Source organism: Ixodes scapularis, unplaced genomic scaffold, assembly GCF_016920785.2.
Source record: "Ixodes scapularis isolate PalLabHiFi unplaced genomic scaffold, ASM1692078v2 PGA_scaffold4__175_contigs__length_147842914, whole genome shotgun sequence".
Classification (NCBI taxonomy): Eukaryota; Metazoa; Arthropoda; class Arachnida; order Ixodida; family Ixodidae; genus Ixodes; species Ixodes scapularis.
This window is the reverse complement of record NW_024609879.1, coordinates 103,758,478-103,785,508: the sequence shown is the minus strand read 5'-3', so window position 1 is coordinate 103,785,508 and position 27,031 is coordinate 103,758,478. Positions and strand designations below refer to the sequence as shown.

General features: G+C 48.3%; 1 pseudogene; it reads left to right on the top strand.

Annotated features, from left to right (window-relative positions):
* LOC121832940 overlaps positions 1–27,031 on the top strand; it is a 142,042-nt pseudogene that overhangs the window by 17,048 nt on the left and 97,963 nt on the right.

Here is a 27,031-nt window from a genome sequence, read left to right as displayed (position 1 = left end):
TTGAGGATCACAGGTAGGGAGGAAGAAGCCGAAAAATAACTTTATGGGTACCTTTAACTCATTGAAGCCCACAGCGCGTGAAGCGAAAGTTCGCGCTGGGTTCGATTCCCACCCCTGCCCTTGAGCCACTAAATAAGCTACGCTTCGAAATAGCTTATTTAGCCCATATTGTGGCTTAAAATCATGGTTGCCAGTTATTTGAAGCTTTATCTGAAATCACAGGAAACACTTTTCCGCCCTCCAGAAATGTTTGAACAGTTCGCGACACAGCAAAACAATATTACATGAGCTTCCTAACACCGAAATCTAATGCTGAGGAAGTCGCACTTTTGAATCATGACGACCGGCAGTTGCGTCGGCTCTGCATACGAACCATAACGGCGGCGCCCACAATGGTGTCGAGGAACAGAGTGCCGATACTTTAAGCGCAGCTCATTTAGTGGGCTCTACCCTGCCCGTTTCGCTCCGGATGTGTGTCGTTCTGATCATACCGACGTGCGGTCGCGCATCACTACTACGTGATGCTCGTTGAAGACCTCAGGCTAGCCGCGGTACTGCACTGGCTAAATTTCTCGTCTACAGCCGATTCCCCAGATGCACACTGGGGCAACTTCCCGCTTTCTGAACATATGTACAACACCATTACCTTTTCTTTTTTCTCAAGCTGTCGGAGTATAACCAGCGAATGCTTAAAGGGATACTGAACCAAAATTTGGATTTCGCAAAGTAAGGCTGCAGAAGTGTTGAACGGGACGCTATGAACTCCAAAGCATCACTCGTACATCGATATCTCAAACGGATGGCTGTACTTTTGGAAAAGAAGGGAGCGATCAAGCGAGTTCTTTGACGTAACTGTCCTCCGGGAGAATGTGAGAATAAGGAGAAGCGGCCTCGCTTCTCTCCTCCTCGCTTCGGTTCACCAGCTTGACGGGACGTAGCGAGGAGGAGAGAGAATGGGAATCGTGACGTGCCTTGTCGCGTCGGCCTCGTCGGCCGGGTTCAATCGCGCACTTCTTTTCCAAAAAATACGGCGATCCGTTATATATATCGCCGTATGAATCATATATCTTGGTTTTGCAGCTTCCCGCCTATCCGCCCGGCCTTGTTTTGTGAACTCGAATTTTCGGTTCAGTATCCCTTTAAGAAAAGCGGGGCATGGCCTTTTACGTTCCCGCTTCTTGCCTTCTGATTGGTCCTCCAGCGTTCTTATTCTCTAATTCGGCACTCTCATTGGCTGCGAAGCGATAATGAGATGCTCGGTGCTCGTCCCGCCATGTGTTTTTTCAGCTGTCAGCGACTATAGTGACCGTAAATATGATTCTTCATTGTCGTATGCAATTAGGGCACTTGCCTCTAAAAAAGAAAAAAAAAAGCTTCCGACAATAATTTTTTGGCGCGGCTTTTACGTGTAAAAAGACCATTCTCAGTGAGCGTATGCCGAGCCATTTCTCTCGCTAGGCCATATACTCCAAAGGCTAACCTAGAGCCGCTACATCAGCTACGCCTTAGATTAAAGGTAATGGCAATAGTAGTATTTAATGGCTCAGGGAGCCACGGCACCACGGAAAGGCGACAGCCCGTACTGAAGAGGCCCATGGTGCCGCGTCTATACTTTATCCTGTCCTACAATCTATACAAGATGCATGCCGATGTTAAAATTGAGCTTCTGGGCTAGGGTGCGGGTTTATGTTGCGGGTGATGAGGGCTTATTGACTGGATGCATGTCGGATGATGATGATGATCCTTGGATGGTGAAAAGGGTGACAGCGTTAGGCCCAGCAGCGGTCTTCGCGACGGTGGTCTTCGCGGGGTCGCCGTGGACTGGTGACTTCTACACTCTAAGAAAAAATGGAGGAAAAAAGTAGCAACGGCGCGCCTTCCTCCCTTCTGCCGACGCGCCCCCAAGCGGACACGAGAAAAGGGGAGGAACGAAACTTTTTTCTCCTTCTCCAGGCAGACGGGTGAAAGCTTTCGCCCTCCCGACTCATCGTCTTTCGGTTTCGTTTTTCGAGCAGGTCGCGCACGTTGTTTAATAAATGGCTGTTGAGTTGATTGAGCTTCAGCAGCAGCGAAGGCCGCCTGTAATTCCGTCTTCTAGTGTAAACGTGAAAACCATTTCGGTAGCATTGACGTTTTTATCACTAATTTTATCAAACGAGCAAACGGAGCCGCTAGAAACAGCGAAGTTCCGGAGCAGTGCCAGCAGCGCCACGCACACTGGGGGATGGCCGTCTCCGGATTGCGGGACTCGCGCGGCACGGAACTACAGTCACTACAGTCACTGCGGCACTACAGACTACAGTAGCGAAAGCACGCGGAACTGTGTCGACGTTTTCGACGTTATGGAAACCGCAGGAACTGCGTCCAAGACAGCAGGTTTTGCTGCCGGCTGCCTGGGTGCCTTCCCCCCTGAGTTCGGTTCTGTTTTCCGATGCCGAGTGCAACCGGCGTTCAACGTGGTTCTGTGTTTGTGCGTGTCAGCAACATAGCTGCAACATCGTGATGGCAGTGTTGGGTTGTGAACAAAGATTGGAATTATCGCCGATGTGACCATGTGTTCGCGTATCAATGGTGTAACAAGAAGATGAGATCGTAAACTGTTGGGCATTGATGCCGCTGGTCGGGTTGTGATCGGAGAGGGCGGGGTGTCGCAGGTTGACATTCCGCTTTACATTAAAAAGTTTAATACCACTTGAGGGATTACGTGCAATCGATCAACGTGCGGATAGTCATGTTGGAACGCTGGTCTGAACAGTAAAATCACCTATAGTACAGTGGCCAATGTTACTGTCGGAATTGTCTCGCCCCCGAGAGCGATTGCGCTCAGGGGCAGGGACTGAACAGTGCGAAATCGTGACGTAAAGTACGTATATTTACAGTATGGAATTTTGGCATTAAAAACAATTGTAGGTAAAATCGAAAAAAAAAAGCTACCCTTTATTTAGCTGTTTAATTATACTACGGTTGCTGGAGAAACTGCCTCCGTGGCGCGCTGGGATGAGCGCTAGAGTTTTCGGGCTCACCACGGCGTAGCTCCGTACACTTAACACCTAACGCAAGTCGCGGCTTTGACTGCATTCAAGTTGATCGAAAAGCAATTTCTCAGTTCGTGAAGCATCACTTCCAGCGGACTGAATATCCGCTCTACAGAGATTAATTTAAACGGCAATTGCAGCTTTGCGCGAACAGCACAAATAGAAAAACAAATAGAAATACAGGCTACGACGTGCCGTGTGGGGAAACAAACTCATGGCTTCGAACCGCATTGGAGCGGCTTGATTTATTGGCTTTCAAATAATTACAGCATGATTGAGCGTTTACTTTTTAATAAGAGATTCAACCCCTGAGCCATTCAAAATACTCTCAGAGGTATGACATTGCTGGGAAAAAATCAGCATGCTGGGAATATTTTTTATTGCGTAGGGAGTCACCGAAAAGTTCCGCACGTTCAAAACGACCAGTATAAAAGACGGAAACGCAGAGCGCTGGTGTAGTGTTCGGGTTAGTGTGGTGTTCCGTCGTATTGACATTTGTGTGTGCAGTGCCTGTGCTTAATGTATGTTCACCTGATGCTTGTAATAAGTGTAATAGGTGTCATGTGTGTATAGTAGAGGATCCTCAAGCGCAGTAGTGGTCTGAGAGAAGCAAATTATTTTTTGTAGAACATGAATTGGGTGGTACCTAGCGCCACCTAGCCTAGCTACTTGCAATTACTCTGCTTGACCCCGCCATCTGGTGGCTAGCGATTTAACCTTCTTTCACGCTATGCGATAAACAGCGGCTTCGAGTTTGTTCTTTCGAGAGCGACTTTTGGTTTCGCGGAGTGAGTTTGCCCTTCTCCGTGATGTGCGGTTGACGAAGGAATTGTGACTCGAGGAACACCAAAGGTAAGACGCAAAGTGCGCGAAGTAACTGGGTATCGGTTGTCTCCGTTTAACATCGCAGTGCTGTCGACGAGAAGACTGAGTAACTGCTTTCGAAACGCAGGTTTCTGTACCTGTGGGGGGAATCTGGCTTCGGAAATAAACACAGTTTGCGGAAAGCTCGTGTTACGCTTTCATTTGCTGCTGCTCTCGTCCCATACAAGAGACGTAGCGTCCTCGTTAAGCCTTATTGGGCTCGATTTGCTCGATTCGGGGCCGCCATATTGAGATGCAAGCGACGGGGGAACTTTGCTCCCCTGCTTCAGGGTCGAAGGTTTCTCCCTTTCTAAAGGAACATAGGTTACAAGACCGTTCCTCCCGTAAGGGAGGACTATCCGTACCCTTTTTTCTAAGAGTGTAGCAGGCCGCTCTCCAAGCGCCTGGCAAGTTCTGCCAGCGTGCCCAGCTCGCAGACGAGCCGGCCGAATTTCCAGTGACGCAAGGAGTCCGGCACTGCTTTGGCGGGGCTCCAGGGGTTGACGTCGATTTTCGCCGGACGGTGGTCTTCGCGAAAGCGGGCTTTGAAGTCTCCCAGCTTGCGGTCGAGCTTGTAACCGAGCAGCGTGAGCGCCCTGTCGGTCGAAGACACGGTGTGGGCCACTGGTCCGGCTGGCTCCAACGACACCCCAGCCATCTTGTTACTTAAAACCATGGTGGCCAGTTATCTGAAGCTTTATCTGAAATCGCAACAAACGCTTTTCCGTCCTCCAGACACGTTAAATCAGTTCGTGACAGAGCAAAACGATAAAACCCGCGCTTTCTAGCACCGTATACCTAAAGCTGAAGAAGCCGCATTTTCTTAATTGTGACGATCGACAGTTGCGTCTACTCGCGCACTGAGCACCGCGATTGCGGCGTCCACTAGCGAATCGGGGAACAGAGTGCCGATACCCTAGCGTAATTTAGTGGCTCTAGGCTAAGCTGTACCCTTTTAGTTAAATGCCGCATACTTCTTCCAAAATACTTTTCTTTGGTTCTTTCTCGGCGTATTGGTATGCGATCTAGTGAACTTGGTGGTTACACTACACCCTTTTCAAAAGCGGGCGCCATCGGGTAGCCCCAGAAGAATCATCCGAGTCCGCTATTATTTGGGCACGTATTCTTAGCATGTATTCGACACGAGAGCTGCGCCAGCGTTCGTCGAAGACTCGAATCCAATCATTCACTTCGTGTCCAAGCAGTGGCGTACCGCACTGTTGCTTGATAAGTATTTGAAAAGGGTCTAAGATAGCGTAGAAATATTTAATGTTATTATCTTTTAAAATGTCAAGCCGAGGTCACACTGATCATACATCAAACAAAAGAGACGTTGTTATCTGCATACATGATGACAAAATTATCTGCAACGGTCACGCCTGAAGCATGTTCGAAGAGTGCTTGTTTCATAAATATACGTATGCTTCGAACATACCTGCAGATCGTTTTTGTATGACCAATGTTACAGGACTGCCATACAAGGCACTGTTTTGCGTAATATGAAGACAATGTTTGTGGACACGCCTAAGATTGTGTTTGCAGACTGTTTTGTTATGTGTATTAGCAGTGTGAACGCGGCTTAACTCTGTCATTTCTGACTAAAACAAAGTCATTTTGCTTTCTTTACCAAACAGCTACCCGGGAGACTACTTTCGGAGCGGTTGTACCATGACCGTAGGCACTTTGCCGCGATATCCTTGGAGCAATCTGACGGATTCTATAAAATGGTACGCTGATAAGGGAGTCAATGCATCTAGCGCTTAAAACATCAAATAATTAATTAATTGGGTCGCTTTCTGTTTCGCCTTTACCTGTTAGAGTGGACTGGTGAACGCAACTCACTCTATCCAGCCACTGGTTGCGATGGCTCGGTCGCGGGGCGGCTCAATGCCTCACGCCGTACGTGCCATTCAAAAGCCAAGCATCGCCTCAAGGTCCAATGACATCCCAAACTGTGAGAACTTAATAATGATATATTGATTGCAAACACGATAACTATGACGATAGATGCATACATGCGAAGCAGCTGTTGATAATCCCGATAAGGGCAAAAAAACGAAGAACAAGACCGGCTTGTTCGAAATCAAATTAGTCCATTTTAGCTAGCGCAGTCTCAAGTGCGCTGCATCTGCTTTCGGTGAGGACTCGGATCCAATCATAGGTTTTGTGCCCGAGAAATGGCGGCCGCCAGTGTAGCTTGATGAGGTTTTGAAATGCGTCTATTGTTCACAGCAAGCCGCCATAGGTTCATCTGAATTGAGAGGGCTAACGTCCGACTGAATTTAACGTGACGTCGTTATGAGTCACGTGGTTACGTAGTCACGTAGCTGGTATCAATGAATGAATCAATTGAGCAATTCTTTATTTTATGTCACAAGAAAGATGGCGGCTGGGGAAAAAAAAACTGCAACAAGTGTAGCTTGACGACGCCCCATCTCCAAGATTCGACAACAGTTAGAGGTGCATTAATATAGAGGAATAAAAGCAAATATACCTATATATATACAAAGAGGCGTACTTTTAGCTATGAGTACAAAACAAAACAAAAATTGACTACGGATCGCGTGACAACTTGACATGTGTCTGGCCCCTCCAGGTCACGTTGTGTCGCGGCGTCACGTTGTGGTGCCGAGTTACGCAGTAAGAAAATAAATGCGAGGTCCCGACACAGTAGCTTGCTTGTGTGAAGGAAGGTAATAACGGCAAAATGTTTCTTAAGTCTTGGAGGAACGGAGGGAGAGTTTTATTTTTGTTATCGTGCAATTATGTTAAAGAACTTAGTTGTCCCATCTGTACTGTTCTTTTAACTTTTATTGACTTCAATCTAGAAGCAATATTTCATCATATTTAACCTTGCCCTTCTTTCAAACAGATAAAGACGACCCCGAGTGGTTCGAAAAGCTGGAGATGACTAGAGGTGAGACACATTAAAGTTACGTTTAAAATAATAGTTCAATGACCAGAAACTAGAGTAGTAAAGCATTCCCAGCGTAACAGTGTTACTATACCAGGGGGATGTTTGTTCTGACAGGGTTGCCGAACTGTTTTTTCTTGGAGAAAATAAAGAAAGAAAAGGAGAGAAACAGAAAGGTAAAGCTCGAAAGAACTCAAAATGAGAAGAAGAAAGATAAGGCAGAGAGGAGAAATGAAATAAGTCTTATTGAGAGGAGAGGGAATCTTCTACAGTCTATATATATCAGCGCGGCCGACTGACTGGAGAGGTATACTTCTGAATTTTCCGGTGGCGGCGAATGGAGCCAGAAGAAATGATGATGGTGGTTTCCAAAGGATTCCCAATTCCTATTCTCGGAGAGCTTGGCAAGCAGGACCTGACGGGCGTCCGAGTACTCCGCACAGTGTATATATAGCAGGACGTGGGCAGAGGTATCATCATCGCAGCATTTGATGCATTCAAGATAGTCAACAACTCATATCTTTGAGCGAAAGTCTCGTGTGAATGCCCTCCTACATCAAAAGCGCAAAAAAAAACACCTCGATTTTGTTTTTGCTTTAGATTTTTAGTTAGGCATGGCTGGTGTGCTGCGAAAGTGGTCGAAGGGTGGTCACTAACACCCCATCTGATGGCTCGGGGTGGTCCCTTGAGATCCATAGGGCTTGGGAATGAACGTAGTAAACTATGTGCGAGTCCAGCCAACTAATCCGCCTTTGTGTTTTCGAATAATCCCACATGTGAGGGCACCTACTGAAACTATACTTCGAATCCAAGGTGCGAAAGGTCTGTTAGTTATATCTGGGGTCGATGGGAGTCTCGAGGAGAGATCCTGGTATAGAAAGTCGTTGCGCCGTTTTAGATTTTGTGATTATGAGAAGTATGTGGGGCATTCAAGTTAAATATAAATTTGAGGGGTTTACAAATAGCAGTAAGCTGAGCGGTGGTTGAACTGACTCGCTCTTGAAACCGCCCGCTCGAGCTTATCCCTACTGCTGGAGTCTCGGAGGCTGTTGTTGATCTGCAGGTGCCACAATGGACCATACCTCGGCAAACCTCACTCATGAGGGCCCTCACTCACCCTCACTCACCCTCATCCTCACAAATGAGGTGAGGGTGAGCAAATTTCCAAACCAGGAAAATTCATGAGCGCGAGGGTGAGTGAGGGCCGTGAGGGCCGCGAGGGCAGTGAGGACCGTGAGGGCATGTGAGGGCGGTGAGTGCGTGAGGGGTGTGAGGGCCATGAGTGCATGAAGGGCGTGAGGGCGGTGAGTGCGTAAGCGGCGTGATGCGGTGAGCGCGTGAGGGGTGTGAGGGCCATGAGTGCGTGAGGGGCGTGAGGGCGGTAAGTGTGTGTGGCATGAGGGCCGTGAGGGGCGTGAGGGGTATGAGTGCGTGAGGGCGATGAGTGCGTGAGGGGTGTGAGGGCCATCTGTGTGCGAGAGGCGTGAGGGCGGTGAGTGTGTGAGGCCCCCTTCGGACGGAGAACTTTCTCAACAATTTTGGTGTTGCTGGCAGGTTGTTCCCTAGCTTTGCCTAGATCGACACGAATTGCTGAGATCGTTTCCTGCTCGAAACAAGCGAGCAATTCGGAGCAATTCGAAGACGTTTGAAGCGGCTGCATCCAATCAGGGACGCGATAATTTCGCGTGATACCTCCTGCCGGTGATGACAACAAAAGACTTGGTTCAGGTTCGAAATTGATCGTTTTCGGAAATAAACCGTTTCAAAAAGATGCATTAGTGTTTTCAACAATATTCAAATGCATAAAAACACGCGCGCAATTATTTGTCTAAACAGTGCAAGAATAATAAAATTTCATGATAATGATGGCAAATTGCACCAGTTGGGTGCTGCGTGTGAACGCGGGCGGCCCGTGTTGCTGGTGTTGCGACGACAAGTTGGTGGGTGAAATTGCTCCGTCTGAAGCGGGCCTGAGTGGCGTGAGGGCCATGAGTGCGTGAGGGCGGTGAGTGCGTGAAGGGTGTGAGGGCCATGAGTGCGTGAGGGGCGTGAGGGGTATGAGTGCGTGAGGGCAGTGAGGGCGGTGAGTGGCGTGAGGGCCATGAGTGCGTGAGGGGCGTGAGGGCGGTGAGTGGCGTGAGGTCCATGAGTGCGTGAGGGGCATGAGGGCGGTGAGTGGCGTGAGGGCCATGAGTGTCGTGAGGCCCAAAAGTGCGTGAGGGGCGTGAGGACGGTGAGTGGCGTGAGGGTGGTGAGTGGCATGAGGTCCATGAGTGCGTGAGGGGCGTGAGAGGTATGAGTGCGTGAGGGGCGTGAGGTTCAATGAGGGTGAGTGAAGGGCTGAAGGTGAGTGTGACTGTGAGGATGAGGGTGAGTGAGGGGCTGAGGGTGAGTGTGGCTGTGAGGGTGAGTGAGGGCGACCTAAAATGCCGACCTCTGCGACGGACAACAATGGTGTAGATGTGAAGCGTGTCCAGATACTTAGGTATGAAAAGGTATTGGGCTCGACCACGCTCTTGCTCCTTGTGTTTATTGTTTCTTTTATGTTATCAATCTAATGTTAGCCTGCTCGGCCTTTTTACAGTTTCGTCGATAGTTAATAACGAAATGAAGGAAATAAGAGTTTGGAAAAAGATTTTTATGACCATGCAGTCGTGTCCATGCTTCTCAGAACACTGTTCAAAATGATTTACAGCCATGGTTCAATATACTTTGCAGCTATATTACCACGCGTCGCCGAGCGTGCGCGTGGCAATATGTACGCCCCGTTATATGAACACGACTTTAGGGGACAATTGGGAAAATACATGCATTTTTGTCTCGTTATTATGGACAACTCACATTATGGACGATTTTTTACGGGAACGGAGGTGTCCATATTAACGAGACATCACTGTATATGAACTACGGAGCGTCTTCTAATAAAGCCATAAAGCCAGTAAAGTGTGATCCAGCTTAAATCGTTTTTTCTTTTTATCTTTTAGGCTGGAGATTCAAGCATGGCCACTGGCCCACGGACAAATTCTCGAGTGAGTAGAAGATTGTTGTTGGGTTTGTGAACAACACAATTTATGTTCATTAGTGAGATTTTATCTCAACATCCCAGGAACGAATTACATCGGAAAACTTGTGAAATCATTGTCATTTAATTTGATATGGTTGACAATGGTAATCTGTTACACAAGCTTCGTGTGTCGTCTGCAGAGTGTCTTTCAGTTTATAGACACTTTTAAAAATACAGTCTTTCCTCTCTGTTCAGAGCCAGATCTGAAGCTCTAACGGCGGCATTACGCAGCTTCCCGAAACCAGAAAAGGAAAACATATTAGAAAGCATACAGCCAAAAACGGAGATGTTAGTCCTCGTACGTCGCCTTCGATTCACAAAGACGGATGTGTTCGATTTTGGCAATCTCGTCTCCTATAGACCACGGTGCTATAGACCTAGGGTGCCTTCATGTGCGCTTTGCTTAGGGTGGAGACATCTCGCCAGTTTGTCCCACATATTTATTTTTCTTTTTTGTTCAAAAGCGCGTGAAAGAGCGTGTCCCTGCACGCGTTTGTGGCGCTGACTGTGCTATGGCGACATTTTGTTTTCGTCAATTTCTTTGTATTTTACCCGTGAGCGCGTGCTGTCGGCATCGGGTACTACAAAGGGTGGCATCACCCTTAACAGAAGGACATTGAGGCACCCTATATAGACCTATCGCTATACTATCGCTAAATTACACAAGCTTCAAAATGAATGCTGGGAATATCGGTACACACACCACACGCGCACGCCGTCCCCGCATGAAAGATTTTGAAGTAAATAAAGTTACGAACGCGTGTGTAAGCTTGTTTTAAGTTTTTGTTTTAGAAAAGTTACTGCCGCAGATGCTAGCCCGTGCCGCGCGTGTACCTATACGTTCCAGCATTTTCTTTGACGCTTGGGTAATTTAGAAAAATGTCTATGGGAACAGGCACGACCAAAAACGTCGCTGATGTCGGCACGTTTGATTGGCCAAATGCTCACTACTGCTCACTATAGGAAGAATTCACAGGTCGTCAGTAAAGGGACTGGACACTGGGAACGTAGAGCCAAGCTCCCCGTATGGTCGCCATTTTGGTCCATGGAATGAGCACTTTCTCCTTGACCTCTAAATTCGGCGTGATCCGATTCAATTTCCCGGTGACAGGTTGATTTGAAGAACATGCCTTGAATACCAAGGTTTGGTTATCTGCACACCGCGGCGAAACAAGCGCATACCTTTGCACCGCCACATGTCGAGTACGTCGGTGCTTGGTGGCACTTGAACACAATAATAAAAATATACATTTTCGTTGTTCCTTCTCCCGAATAGGTTGTATTATTTCTGTGCCAAAACAATTTCCGTGTTTTGAAATACGCAACGCGAACAATATAATTCTAAAGGGTGGTTCACACAACCCCGTTTTTTAGCATTACGTTAGATTAGGAAAGCTTACGTCTGCTTACATCACAAGTCACAGGGACATCTGTGCTCCATGTTAAGCGTGGCTGTCAGAGGTCGACATTTTAAGTCGCCCTCACTCACCGTCACCCTTACAGCCACACTCACCGAAGCCCCTCACTCAGCCTCACCCTCACAGCTACACTAACCTTCAGCCCCTCACTCAACCTCATCCTCACAGTCACACTCACCTTCGGCCCTTCACTCACCCTCACTGAACCTCACGGCCTTCACGCACTCATGGCCCTCAAGCCACTCAGGCCCGCTTCAGATGGGGCAATTTCGCCCAGAAACTCAACGTCGCAACACCAGCACCACAGGCCGCCCGCGTTCACACGCAGCAACAAATTGCTGCAATTTGCCGTCATCATCATGAGTTTATTTTTCTTGCACTATTTAGACGCACAATTCCGCGCTATAAACATGTTTTTATGCATTTATATCTCGTTGAGAATACTAATGCATCTTTCTGAGACAGTTTATTTCCAAAAACGATCAATTTCAAACCAGAACGAAGTATTTTATCATCATAACCGGCATCGAGGTATCACCTGAAAATATCGCGTCCCTGATTGGATGCAGCCGCTTCAAACGTCTTCGAATTGCTCCGATTTGCTCGCTTGTTTCGAGCCGGACCGGATCTCAGCAATTCGTGTCGATCTAGGGAAAGCTAGGGAACAACCCGCCAGCAACACCAAAATTGCTGAGAAGGTTGCTTCGTCTAAAGGGGGCCTCACGCACTCACCGCCCTCACGCCCCTCACGCACTCACCGCCCTCACGGCCCTCACACCACTCACACTTACCGCCCTCACCCCCCTCACGCACTCACCGCCCTCACGGCCCTGATACCCCTCACGCATTCATGGCCCTCACGCCACTCACCGCCCTCACTCCCCTCTCGCGCTCATGGCCCTCACACCCCTCACGCACTCACCGCCCTCACGCACCCACGGTCCTCACAGCCCTCACGACCCTCACTCACCCTCACACTCATAAATTTTCCTGCTTCAGACACTCACTCACCCTCACCTCACCTGTGAAGTTGAGGGTGAGTAAAGGTGAGTGAGGTCCCTCATGAATGAGGTTTGCCTACGTATGGTGGCTACCAGTCCTATGAGATAGCCTGGTACGCGACATTCGAGACATAAATCTTCCGGTGACTTATACGTGATGCATACCTCGACAAAACCTCCTCGTGTGCACTTTATCACTTACCTCACTCACCCTCACCGATCAGGAGTGAGGTGATGGGGGCGATATCATAAGTCTCGAAAACTCACGAGTTTGAGGTTGAGTGAGGGGCGTGAGTTTGGTGAGTTCATGAGTTCGGTGAGTTCATGTGTTCAGTGAGTTCAGTAGTTCATGAGGTCGGTCAGGGGCGTGCGTTTATGAGGTCGGTGAGTGCACGAGTTCGGCTAGGCGTGAGTTTGTGAGGTCGGTGAGTGCACGAGTTCGGAGAGGGGCGTGAGCTTGTGAGTTTGATGAGTTCATCAGTCCGGTGAGGGGCGTGAGTTTGTGAGGTCGGTGAGTGCACGAGTTGGGAGAGGGGCGTAATTATGTGAGTTTGATGAGTTAATGAGCTCGGTGAGGGGCGTGAGTTTGTGAGGTCGGTGAGTGCAGGAGTTCGGAGAGGGGCGTGAGTTTGTGAGCTTGATGAGTTCACGAGTTCGGTGAGGGGCGTGAGTTTGTAAGGTCGGTAAGAGCACGAGTTCGGAGAACGGCGTGAGTTTGTGAGTCTGATGGGTTCACGAGTTCGGTGTAGGGCATTAGTTTGTGAGGTTTTGGAGTGCACGAGTTCGGTGAGGGCCGTGAGTTTGTGAGTATGATGGGTTCATGAGTTTGGTGAGGGGTGTGAGTTTATGACATTGGTGAGTTCATCGGTTCAGTGAGTTTATGAGTTCAGTGAGCTCATGAGTTCAGTGAGTTCATAAGTTCGGTGAGAGGCATCAGTTTATGAGATCGGTGAGTGCATAAGTTCGATGAGGGGCGTGAGTTTGTGAGTACGGTGAGTTCATGAGTTGGGTTACGAGCGTAAATTCAGTTAGTTTATGAGGTCGGCCAGTTCATGAGTTTGTCGAGGCATAAGGCCCCTGTGTGGTCACGGGTTGGATGAGGGTTTGTGGAGTGACGTCGAGGAAGGGTGGGTCATGTGACTTCGCACATTTCCGAGGAAGTTGAGTCGACGCTCGCTTCGCAATGGCGTTGTTAGCTCGTACGGCAGCTTCAATACGAGTGACGGGGAAGAAGGAAAGGTGCCTGTCGATTTACGTACACTCTTCGGCTTCGCCTCTCTTTGCGGCGGCTTGGCGTGGACTTTTTCTGCTGGTCGCTGCTTCGTGGAGGGATGACGAGAAAGGGGGCGGTGCTTTCCCGCTCGCCTGGGCCACTCTTGTGTAGACTGCACGGCACCGATATACGCACGGCGTTTTGATGTTTCGTGAAGGAGGCAAACGGTCGCTACGCCGGTTCGCCTGAAGCACGTCCGACGTTGCTATTTGGAGTGCGCTTGTCTTTTGCACGGTCGCTAACCCTAAGGCCAATATTAAAACGAAAACCGGCTGAAAACTGTCGCTATTCGCCTGTATAGTCTGTTCAAGTTGTAGCCTGCAGTTCTGTAAAAAAGCACGCGAAGACACCTAACCACTTTCTATGAGTTGTGCATGTGAAAGCATTCTCGGCGCCGAGAGGTGCAGAAGCGGCCGAAGCGCCGGCAGGGATTGCGGCGTTGCGCCGAGCAAACGGAGCGGGAATTTTACGCCCCCCCCCCCCCCTACCTCCCCTGGCCCGGCCACGCCTGACGCGGCTGCCGCGCGCGCGCTATGACACGTGAGGAGCGGGAATTTCTAGCTCCCCCTTACCTCCCCCCCCCCACCTCCTCCGGTCTTGTGGTTACGCCGGACACGTGTCCCAAGAGGGGGGAGAGGGGGGCTTAATTTGTGTGAAGGACGATAAATATAAAGAGAGACCGTTCCGAAATAGTTATACCCGACAACGAATTGCCGATGAAACCGTTCTACCATTACCAAGAAGTTTGCAATATGCTATGGAGAAATAAAATACACATCTAAGGTGGTGCTGTTGGAATAATAATAATTCACACCTGAATAAACGCCGATACAGACGCTCACTCGATGCTTGCACGAAGTTGTCGCGAATGCTTGAAACAAACAGTGCACACCACGATGATGCGCCTTTGTATTCCAACAAAGCGAGCCTTCCTCAAGCGCTCGGCCGGCGCGTTTGAGGCGCGCGAAAGCAGTCGAAGTGAAACAAACAAGAATACAAAAGATTTCTTCCCTTGGCGACGGGACCAATGGCGGCGAGCGGCGGAAGACGGCAGCGGTTGCGGCGGAGTTGTAAAAGCCGCGCAACCCACGCGCAACACGAGCGCCAGCGCCGCGACTACGGTGAGGGCGAGAACTACTTCTGACTGAGTGAGGTCGGTGAGTGAATTAGTCCATGAGTTCGACGAAGGACGTGACCTCGGTGAGTTCGTGAGTTCAGTGAGTTCATTGGTTTATGAGTTCGGTGAGTTCGGAAATGATCAGTTTCTAGTCCAGATGCAACGATAATCGGTTATAACGATTGAAATATCGGGTTTTCTAATTATCGTTATAAGTGGGTTGCACTATTTCGCGGTGGCTTAAAAGCTTACGAATAAAGTTTTTTTTTTTGCTTTGACCGCAAACCTTAATTCAGGTGAAAAAGACGTCAGCCCGTAATAGACGACGCGTAGCCTCCATAGTGCTCTGCAGCGAAAGCGTTTTACGCTTTATCTCTCGCTTCTTTGGCGCTCTCCTCCATTTCCTCCCCTTTTCTCCTCTCCAGCGTCTTCCTCGCCACACCGTCTGGCCAGACCCTGTCCATATACGGCTCCGCCATAGAGCAGAGCCAAATATAGAGGAGAGTTCGGCCAGCTGGCGTGGACTCGTTGACATCTTGTCAACTACGTAGGTCACTGACACGCCACGCGAACGCCATGGCCACTCCCATTTTACCATCTTCGAGCCATACCGACGCCGGGGACATATATGCCCGTATGCTTGGCTCTCGGTTTCCTCCAATGTATAAATCTTTTTATTGTGTTTTAAGTCATCCGATAAGAGTATTTAGGATGTGTCGTGTTTATTCAGGAGCGGTATAAGTTAGTTCGTGGCCTATTCTCCCCCCGTACGCGCCGCGATAGGCTTCGCGGACGTTCGGCGCGTCGCGCAAATTTCGCAATTTTCGGTTCTAGTGGACGCGTCTTGGGATTTTAGCAGTGTGCAACGATAACGACTTCTAATTTGCAGCTGAGGGACTTTTCGTAGAGCGCTCTGATAAGCAAGCGTATTCGAAGAGGACATCGTTGCCTGTGTTTTCGAAGAAAGGTATCTGTTAGATTGTAAAGCGAGCTGAAACCCTTCGACCTAGAGTTTCCCAGCGTTTCGTTTCTTCCTAATTGCATTTCCTTTTGACTAAGCGCCAGCGAGTCAAACAATGTGGCTTGAATGAAGCGGTCGCTACCCCTGATACGGGATGGCCACGCCTTGCATGCTTACCGGGTGCCTCCCCGAACTCTCTCAGCAATGAAACGCGATCTTGTCCTTTGAAAGTCTAGGAAGCCCAAAGGTTACAAATACATAAATAAATAAAATAACTGAAGGTTGTGCGAGTTTGCTGGCATTAAAAACGGCTCCGGCACTAACCTTTCTCGTAACGTTAGAGCCGTATATTTCATAACGGAAGGTTATGAAATAAACTTCGAGTGACTCAGCGCCAGGCGGCGGGTTGCAAATGTTAAGCTTGTTCGTTTTCATATATTTAACCCAATTGATTGCTGGGATCTCAGTTTATGACGGCACTGAGATCCCAACATCCATCGTCGTGTCATTACATCAAAATGAACGCAAAGATAAAAAGACAACTAAATTAGCCTTTTCATACAAAAACAATTTATTAGAAAGCATCAAATAATAAATTCATTCACTTCGCGGTTTGAAGAAGGCAGGGGAAAACGCTTCAGAGATGGGACGTATTTGTCTCGCGCGGCAATTATTCACATTACACATTACAAGCGAGCTTTCTGTAGCAACTAGTTCGCTTGTTCGCTTGCGACAAAAACCCCATTTTATAAAAGTTTCAAGGTGAAAGAAGCATTCTTACCTCACAAAGACGGGAGCTTTCCGTGGGTGTGTACAACTGTTGCGCATGATTTTATTCAGCCATATTTTGAGGCTTTTTTTTTAGTTTTTTTTTTTAGAATTATAAATTATAAAACAAAATTCGTGACCGCTGTGATTGGAACATCAAGCGCGGAACCACTGACCAAGTTCTCACCAGAAAACTTAAATACAAGGGTTTGTACGCAGGCAACCATGCGGCCCTGCATGCGCGCGCGTTGGCCTGGGATCGGTAATAGTTGACAGGCCCGCGCCTTTCCCCGGAGTATTCCGTTGCTAGGCAGTTACTAGGCCTGACGTCAGTTCCATGGGAAGCATGGGAAGAGTCTGGGAGGAGCGAAGGTACGGCGAGATGTCACCGAGGACAACAGATGTCCAGACTCTTCCTCTATTAATGGCTCTGCCATAGAGTACAGTGGAACGCGATGTAAACGCTGTGCTTCGAAACCTATGTATTTCATAAAATACAGTGCAGTTACCAGAGCAGAGGCGTCCTGCGCATCGAGTGTCGGGAGGCGCAGGACGCCTCTGCTCCGTGGGGTCAAAGGGGAGGGGGGGTGGTACTACCTGTGGCAAGGAACGTCTATGAGCATCTCCCTAACTGAGCTAATCTAATAATGTTGGGCAAATCTTTATCGTGACGTCACACACAGGAGGTATAAGAGAACTCCTCTGAATTACTTCGGAGCTAATCATCGCCATTAAAAAAGAAATACTGGAGCCTTTGAGACTGCCACTAAGTGACTAGCTCTGGCTTTCGAGAAGGGTTCCTTGCGGTGCTATATATCATTTTGTCTTTTAATTTTCGATACACATGAACAAATGGTGCACAGACAAGAACAGATTTGAACTTTTGTAATCATTCGTGCGTCAATAAAACACTCCTTCGTTAGTCGGCGACCTTAAAGGAGTAATGCAACGTTTTTAATCTTGAAAGAATTGGCAATTCGCATTATTTATACTGTTTAACTTGGCACGACGAAAACGGACCACCTTGCCCCGAAAAACAGCTATTCCGCTGCGTAATCGGAAACGAAACAAGGACATATTTGCCGATCTGCAGCCGCGTGTGGCGGTTACGGGAACTACGGTGACACGTCTCTGTGGGACACGCGGAAGTCAACAACGCCTGTCCCCCTCCTCCGCTACACTCGCCGTCAGCTCCGTGGTGAACCGTCTTTTGTGTAGATCGCTCAACAATGCTAATCGACGATGCTAATCTTTGAAAAGTCGACAATCGCGGAGGAAGCGGCTGGGGCCTCTGAAGAGAGAACCCAACGGGAATCCAAATGGTCCTCATGAGTAAATCACTCGAAAGACGACGTGAGAGTTGAGAGGAAGTTTGACATTCGATTTGTTTCATTTTTTTTAAAATAAAAACTAGCGCGGCAAGAAATTATGGCTTTCTGTTCTTCGTTCCATAGGTGACACAGATTAATTCCCGCAGTTAATTGGCCAAAATCCGAAAATCGTTGCCCCGCTACTTTAAACTGTTTCCCGAAGGCAGGGCTGCCCAAAAGCAAGTTACATTTGGTTCTTTCTGAGGAATATGAATCAACATTTTCAGTTTCCCAGTTTCAATTTTTTTTTTTTTTTTAACGCGGAGTCATGACAGAAGGTTTGGAAGAGTTGTATAGAAGTAAACAGCTGGGCGGAAAGGTCGACGTCCTGCAGATTGTAAAGTCATCGAATTGGAGGCAATGAGAAAGTGCTTCTAGGTGGAAGGTTCTATCCTTCATCTCAGCGTAAGTACAGACGTTGCTGTACTTAAGCCATGAACCACGTGATCATGAACGCTCTCTCATTCTAGGCGCTCCATGATCGCCCAAGCTCGGTTCGCCACGGTAGGATCAAAACCGCTCGCGCAACTCGGCTACTCCAACGCTGTTCTCACTCTCGCCCCAGGCCCTTTGACCTTCCACTTTGTATGCGCCTGCGAGATTGTCAAAGAAGTGTAGAATGCGAAGGCTAAATACAAAAAAACGCTCGTTGCCAAGCCGTTCAAACGTGTCTGCGTGGCTAGTTGGTAGCGTGTCTGGATTGTAACAGACACACTACTCCAGCAAAACCGACAGCAACTAGCGGGAAAACACGGAACTGATCGGTACAAGCCCTTCCTTGATTTCTGCTAGCTCCTTGTGGCTTCCGTGATTGCATATTGTCGGCAGTTGGCGCGACGGCCACCGAAGTAAATCGGGGGAAGTTGCGTCGGTTGCGTGAACGAAGCCTAGCAGCCCACGTGGACTCACGATATGGCTGGGTGGATCACAAGCGTACCAAAGGATAGCGTGGCGGGCAGATGACGTCACAACTTTAGACAGCTCTCAATAGATAGCGTAAAGGGAACCTCCTCCCTTCGTAATTACTTCATACATCAAAAGGTGGTCCTCTCAATCGATGGGCACGAAGAATTTACGACCACAAACGCGCCCACAAAAAAAAAAAAAAAAGAGGAAGCAATGTAAAACTTCTCATTAAAAGATGCTCGTGACACACTCCATTCCTGAATAAATTTAGACTTGTCTCAATCATTCTGACAAACCCGGAGTGCACAAGAGTGTGTCGTGTGTGAAGCGTGTCCAAAACCCTCCTCAGCTTTCCGTAACTAAGCATGGCAAAAAAGAAAGGACGCCTAATGTACACACGACACACCCTGTGCTCCCGGTTTTTAAGATCATGATGGAGAATAGTTTAATTTTTGTATTATTTCAATTGCAACTCGGAGTGACGGAATTGACGGCGCAGAGTAGAAAGAAAAGGACGTGGATTATTTTCGACGTAAGGAGAAAGGTACGCAAAATATGCGGGACAAAAAGGAACACATTTGGCAGGCACTAGTATTATCCCGTCTAATCTGAGCTGTTTTTTTTTATTATCCACTTATCCACTATATTACTTGGCCAATTGCGTTCACGCTTGTCGCTACGCTAGGAAGTTCCCGTCAATGAAAGAACAACATAGAACACTCCTCAGGGAACGAGCGATGACGAGGCAGCCGAGCGCTGGCCGTCACTGCTTGAGGTGGGTTGAGGAGGTGGGGAAACAAAAACACGCGGGTGAATTCGGCGGGTAAACAAACGCGCGAGTTCTGAAAGATGCAGACGTACTTGGACACCGTGAAGCTAACAGAGAACAGTACCACTAAACTGGCAAATCACTGTTTATACATGTCACATTTTTCTTTTTCTTGTTTTAGATGTGGCTATGAAGGCTATAATCGTGGCCGAGGCTGAACTGCTGAAAAAAATATACGCCAGCCCAGTCAGGGAGGATCCAGTGCTGTACCTAATCCTGTATGGGCAATCTGTGAGTTTTTTGTTTATATTATTTTCAATTCTCAAAAAAACAAAAACAAAAAAAACCAACCTAATACTTTATTCGGATTAGACGCTTCTACGATCCCCACCTATACGAAGTGCGGATTTTCAGAGTTTTAGATATCCACCTCAAATGTCGAAACGCTTCCAGGAAGGGGCCTCGCTATAGGGCGGCAAAATAAGCTGCGCTTTAGATTAGGGCTCTGCAGTCGTCTGAATTCTTGCGCAGGAGTTGTGGTGAGGTCAGAACGACGCCTAGTCCTGATTGGTTTTGATGAATAGTGGGTAGGCTTCGGTGCTAGATGCTTCGAGGTGTACCCAGTATTTTCTTCAATCAGCCAGTAAGAGCTCGACGTTCTTATATCATCACAACACATGTGCAAGAAGCAGGCGAATCTGCGCTCCGCATAGTTTATGACAGATCAAAACGCAATCGCTTGAGCCTACTGACGTCGGTTCTTAAGTTCATTTCACACAAAGTATGACCGCAGCCGACGCTAGGATCAGATGATAGGTTTGGTCGGTGATAGCAAACGTACAAAGACGACGACCGCCGTGACGATGTACTTTTGGTACTGCTTGATTGGCTTCGTCGGATCTTGGCGTCGACTGCGGTCGGACTTAAAGTGAAACGGAGCACAGTCCGCAGTTGACTGTTGGGGGCAAGTGATACTTAGTTACGCGGACCGTTTGAACAATCATTGCAGCGATCGTTGGCATCTCCCAATTGTTATTTGAGTTCAACTGGGTTGTCCTGTGTTAGGTACATAGGCCTAACAATCCCGACTTTCGATCTAGTTGAAACCAAAACATTTGTCACATTAACTTTTCTTTTAAATGATGCGAATTAATTATATGCACACTTTTCATTAATTGTACAGGGTGTGCCAGTCACTTCCGGCCGCCATGACAAGGCGAGAAAAATACTTCCGGTTTTCCCATGTTTACCTTGCGCAACGTTACTAGAACGCTCAGTTGGAAAACTCACCGTTGAAACCTGGGCCTGAAACCGTTGAAACCTTCTTTGTGCTACATACGCCGATCGAATGGCGTGCCAGAGATCCCCATGGCTCGCTGCTGTCTCGCCTCAACGAAATCTGGAAATCTCAGCATCGGACTGCCATCCTCCGCAATAACAATGATCTATCTCGTCGTCATCTTGCATGTATATACTCGTCGCATGATCATGTTCATTAGACGCGACATCGCGGGCCTCCATGGTATGGGCTGTTGCGTTTCCACGGTGCAGCGGATCTCCACAACCAAATAAAGATTATCATTAATATACCTTCCCCAACCTTCCACAATAGTAAGTTCTTTGCTGGCGCTGGTCATCGGTGGCAATGTGGTGGACGCCACCATCGTTACCTCTATCGAAGCGAACCCCCATCAGTTAACTGGGATAGGCCGGCTCAGTCGAACCGAACTATCGCTAGCAGCTCAATGTCAGCTGGCCCGCCAATGACAATTAAGAGCGCTCGTGTAACCAGGGTATGAGTCCAGCATACTTAGTCCGCACGTGACCGTCGGCGCGCGCAGCTGGTTCTCGAACAAAGAAGCGTAGCCATGTACAGGTCCTGTACCTGTGTGGGGTACGGGACCCTTTTAATACACCTCTGGTCTCTGCAATCCAAGATAAATTGGCAAATAAACACAATAACTCCCTCGCCACATAAACTCTCGACATCGCGGTGTGAATCATAATGCAATCTGTACCCCTCACCCGTTTCGATCTGGATGAGCATCGTATTGGCGTGCGATCGTGTATCAGTATACAGCATGGTGCACGTTAAAGTTCCCAGGCTAATCGCTGTACCGCACTAGCTGCAGGGCAGACTAAGTTCCGGCTATATAAACATGCACACTAAGTTTTGTGAATTAAAGCATACCAAGGGATAGCACAGCGGTCGTATGTAGTCAAAGCTCGAGAGAAAAGTTGATTGATAGCGTTAAGGGTGCGATCAACCTCCTCTTCTCGTAATTACTGGACTTACCACAAGGGGATCCTTGCAACCTAAAAGCACAAAGAATTCAAGGCGCTACACGCACTCATTTAAGCTCCTCAATAAAGCATGTTCGTGACGCACTCCACTCTTGAAGAAATTTAGACTTGCCTTGATCATTCGGATGAACACAGAGAACGTATCGCGTGTTCTTGTTTCGGAGTGGGGGAAGAAAATTAACAAAAATAATATACTAACTCCGCGTGAACAATAAATAATAAATTACTTCTAAAAAAAACAAACTAGATTTGAACCGGTGACAAGCGATAGGTCCACGCCAGGTCAACCGAAGGCGATGACACGCAGGAATAGAAACAAAAAAGAAAAGATAAATTTAATCAGGATGCTAAACAGCCGCGCGCTGCCACATCAACTCAAAAACTACACTGGTTTTAGTAAAATTCAGGCTCAACAACACTTCAGGCAAACACCCCCCTCTAAAAAAAAAAAAATTAAAATTAGGACGCAGCGGGACAACACACCGATCGCTGCACAAATGTAGCCGAGAACCAGGGTTAATCGGCGCAAATATTAAGAGTTCCGAAAAAAAAAAAGTCTCAACTGCTGGACCCTAAGTCCAAAAGAACGTTCCCAGGATCAGAGATGCTGGGTTGATGACGGGTTCGGAAGATTGCCAATCTACTCGTTGCTCGGCGGGCCGACGCAACGCGCACTCCTGAAAGGGGAAAAAACATACCGCCGCAGGCAAAAACACGCCCGAGGACCACAGCACGCTAGAAGGCAACAGCATGCCCGATGGCAAAAGCACGTCCGAAGGCAAAGCACACACGAAGGCAAATATACGTCCGCAGGCAAAGCATGCCGAAGTGCAATACTACACTCCAAGAAATGTCTGCGCTTCAACTAACACGCAAAACATTCAAAGAGCCCATTTCTGCAATCTACGAAATCAGCTCAGCGAATGATGAGGTGGAACATCCGTTTAGACTTAAAGATGAAGTCTGCGCTGTGGCACTGCACAATGCAAAGCCACAGCGCATTGCAAACTATGCATTGTGTAATGTCACAGCGCAGACTTCATTTTTAGGCCTAAACATATGTTCCACCTCATTCGCTGAGCTGATATCATAGATCGCAGAGATTGTGTGTTCAAGTGATTTTCGGGTAAGTAGACGCGCAGGCATTTCTTAGAGTGTAGGGACTCCGATCAAAACGAAAAAGAAAGAAGACTCACGACTGGAGCAGCGGGCAGACGAGAGGAGTGCCGGCCAGACGGCTAAAGTCGCTGGATCCTAAGAGCGTAGCACCATTGCCTGCCCTGCCTGCTAGGCGGACACAAACAGATGCCAACATGCCGACGACAAAACACTCAAAGTGATTGACTGATCGGTCTCAGTTGCCATGGCGATCGCCATGTTGGTCCATTCAAATCCTCGATGCTTCGAAAGGGTCGTTTTAAACCAGTCTCACCATGCAAGATAGCTATGGAGCATCATCGTACTGAAAGCGTTCCTTGCCGATATACCTAAGCGTCTTTGGCACTGTACTTGTAATAGGCTTATCACTCATTCTTATCCCCCCAGATATCTTACAGTGATATTGCTTTTCTTGCGTATTTCAAGAGAGGCAAAGTATTTTTCAATGCCTCCAAGCACTGACGCCGCATCTGATGCTGTATATCTTCGTACGCCTCTACATGCGACGTCAGGGCTTGGAGGCCTTGAAAAAGTCGTATTTTTCACCCACAATATGCAAAGAAACGAAAGCGATAGCTGTAGAACAGTCGCGCAATGCGGGTTGGATGGTGCCGTAACATTCTGAGGAGGGAAGTGCGATGTGGTTAATTTTCATAGCCGTCGTGGTTAGCGTCAGGAATGCCACTGACGACTGCTACCAGTGATCCGTGAAGTGGGTAAGCACGGTGCAAGTTTCTAAAACGATCCAACATTACTTGTAGCAACCGGATGCTGCCCAAGTGGGATTTCGCATAACGCGAGTACTTTTTGGAAACAAGTATTTCAAGCAGACGACACGAAGATTCTCCCTTCGTCGCGCCATTCTTGACGGGACGCTGTGACTGCCCTTTTCGCTCTCTTGGCGCGTCACGGCCCGACGGGAAGTCTCGACATCCCTCTCCTCGCGCCAAGAAAGGACAGGAATCAGGGCTTTTTCATTCACGCGCGCGGTGGCGACAACCCACGAGGGCGAAATCTCTGCAAGGTGTCGCCCGTGAAGCTACAACTTTAAAATACTTTTTCCTGTCTTGAAATACGAAAGAAGAGCAATTTCACTGTAAGTTATCTGGGGAGATGAGCACGAATGATAAGTTTAGGGCATATACAGTGCCTAAGACGCTTATATTGGCGAGGAACGCTTTTAGTACGATTATGCTGCGAAGCTGCTTTGGTGCGACTGCTTTAGAACGACCCCTTTGAAGCTTCGAAGGTTTGAATGGACCAAAATGGCAACCGCCTTGGCAAATGAGACCGGTCATATTATTACCGCCCCTGATTCTTTATAGCGTACATTATTTTATTGTCTACCTGTTTTCCGGTGAATTTTATATCTTACATTGAGTGTACAGTGTCAATACATTTTTATTTATCAGTCAATCACCTTGGGAGGTTTTGTCGTGTGTACGTTGGTATTTGTGTCCGGCTAGCAGTCAGGGAAGGAAATGGCGCTACTTTCCCAGGACCCAGTAATTTTAAAGACGGCCACTCACACTGTAACCATCCCGCCAAAAACCAGCCTTTTTGTAGCCAAACCTTTACGCGCGCAAAGTTGATGATCTTACAAGACATCACGAAAAAGTTACCTTCCTCCTCGAAGGAAATAAAAAAAGACGAATCAGAGGGTCACTCGAACATTGATTGAATCATCAAAATGTGACAGGTCTAAAGTATGACCAAACACCTCAAACTACACAACTCACGGACCCCTGTAATTGTTGACGCGTCAACACGGCTACAAAAGCAATCCGGAAAACCCCAAATTTGCGAAGAGCTCAGGTTCCCCTAAGTAAAACGCTGACCCAGAAGAGAGGTCACCGAATATCCAAACAGTTTTAGTACCGTGGAGCATAGGCGTGCATACAGGAGGGGGGGGGGGGGGGGGGGCAGGGGGGGCAGCCGCCCCCTCTAATCATCTAGGGGGGGGGGGGGGCGCAAAGTTAGCCCGACTCGAGGCGCGACGGCGCCAGAGGTATAGGCCTCCTGCGCTGAAGCTTTGAACAGAGCCGTTTATCGAGAGAGTTCGGCCATACATTGGCTTGAATAGGCGAGCATCTCGGTGCCAACCATAGGCCGCGAAACAGCCCCTAGCGCTGGTCGTGAGCTCTAAATTTGTGAAACGACTAATTCAAGCCGTTTTAGCGTCGCTAGAGTTAAAAGGTGTAACTCTCAGTGACTGAAAACTTTGTGCGTGCGAGGTTTTCGTCACGCCAATATTCAAGTGTAGAATAAACGAACGTGCGCTCCAAACCAGGGCCACGGCCACTCGATTAGGACTCCCCTTGGGAGCGGCCTGCCGTATGCCTCACTCCGCCGGTGAGAGCGATAGTTCTACTTTACCCCGCAGCGCCAGCCGCGGCGCTCGTTATCGGTGAGAGATAGATTTCCTTTCGGGGGAGCATATCGAGGAACTCTATACTTCGTTTCGCGTTAGTATGTACTTGTTAGCCGCGCGGGCTAAAAGCGCGAGATAGTTGCTTCGAAGGAAGCCTCGGCGGCTGCATGAGCGCTCGTGCAGCGAGTGCTCCAGTCAAGGCAGTAAAGGCTAGCCGCTCGCGCTAGCACAGCGTTCGCGGTTAGTCCATGCTAAGGTAAGACGAAATATAGTGAGAGAGGAGCAGTACGCCCGGCCCGGCCCGGTGTGACTATTTAGATTTTTTTTTTTCGTGAAACCGCAAGTCTCAATTGAAACGAGTGCCAGATTGCATGAATGATGTGACAAATCTGTGTAGAATAAAAGCACATGATTCTTTCTGCGCAAAGCTCACTCAGCTGCAGGCTGCGCGTTAAAGCTCCATTCTGATGGCAGTATGAGCGAATTGTCGTTTTCTTGTTCCCGTAACTGTTGCCCCGTTTCTATTACCACGGTAATATAGGAGTTATAGTTGGATATAGCTAGGACGTATGATTTCCGGTTTTAACCGACGCTCGAGCACGCGCGAGCTATGCCATTTATTCATCTGTGAAGGACAATATAAAATCGGATTCCGCGTGCATAACTTCAGCAATATAAACTTCATTGTTCACAAAAAACAGACCAAGGGAGTCATTTAGTTCACAAGCGGAGTACCTTTCGGGAAGGCTTCCGCGAAAGCCTCAATATATTCTCTAGTGGGCTGTTGAGGTCACCAGCCCAGTTTGCCAAAAAGAATCTGAGGAGTTTTCTGAGAAAGAGCTCGTAGAGCTCTTCGCTGTGGTAGGGGTCTCGGCAGTTAACACACCACATCAGCGGGCGGTCCTTAAGGTGTGGAACCACAGCGCTCGAGAGGACCTTGCAAATCCTTCCACAACCACGAATCTCTGCCTACTGTAGAGACCTCTCGACAAAGGCGCAGACAAGCTTGCACAGTCAGACAGCTTCAGGTCGTGGATAGCTGAGTCCTCCTTGGACAAGGCTAAACATGTACTGATATGCTCCGTCATGTGATGCATTTCCCTTAAGTTGCGCTTGCATTCAGGACACGTCACGTGCAATGTTTAGCGGGGTCTACAAATTAGCCTTCCTTGCTTTCACTGAGAAATTATTATTGCTTTGCTAGGTTGAATGTTTCAGCTAATTACTTTGAAATTACGACAATTTCTAGAAATAAAAATGGTCACCTTTTGTTCGCAAACGAACGCCAAGTAGCCAGCCATGTAAGTCAGCGGTGCGAACTCAAGTTCGGAAGAGACTTCATTGTACTTCATCAATTGCAGGATTTCCTGTTTCACGAGTGGAGTTGGCACATTTCATGGCCGTCTGCTACTCAGAACTAGAACGCGCATTTACATTTCCGGCAGCTTCCAAAATGCCGACACAAACCACACACGCGAGCGCAGAGTAACACTAGGATATTTTCGCCGAGCACAGCGGTGCATAGGTGGGGGGAAAGCGCGTTTTGCTGCCTTCTGCAACCGCGGCAGCGCCTCGGTATCGGCGAAGCCAATGACAGGCAGATATTTTATCTGGGTAGCGGAGCAAGAGCGCGTTGGGAGCCTTCTCTATACTCCGTTTCACCTTATGTTGTACCGTAGCGAAGGCTGAAAGCGCGAGCTCATAGCGTTGACAGCTGCCCTTACTGCACGAGAGCTTG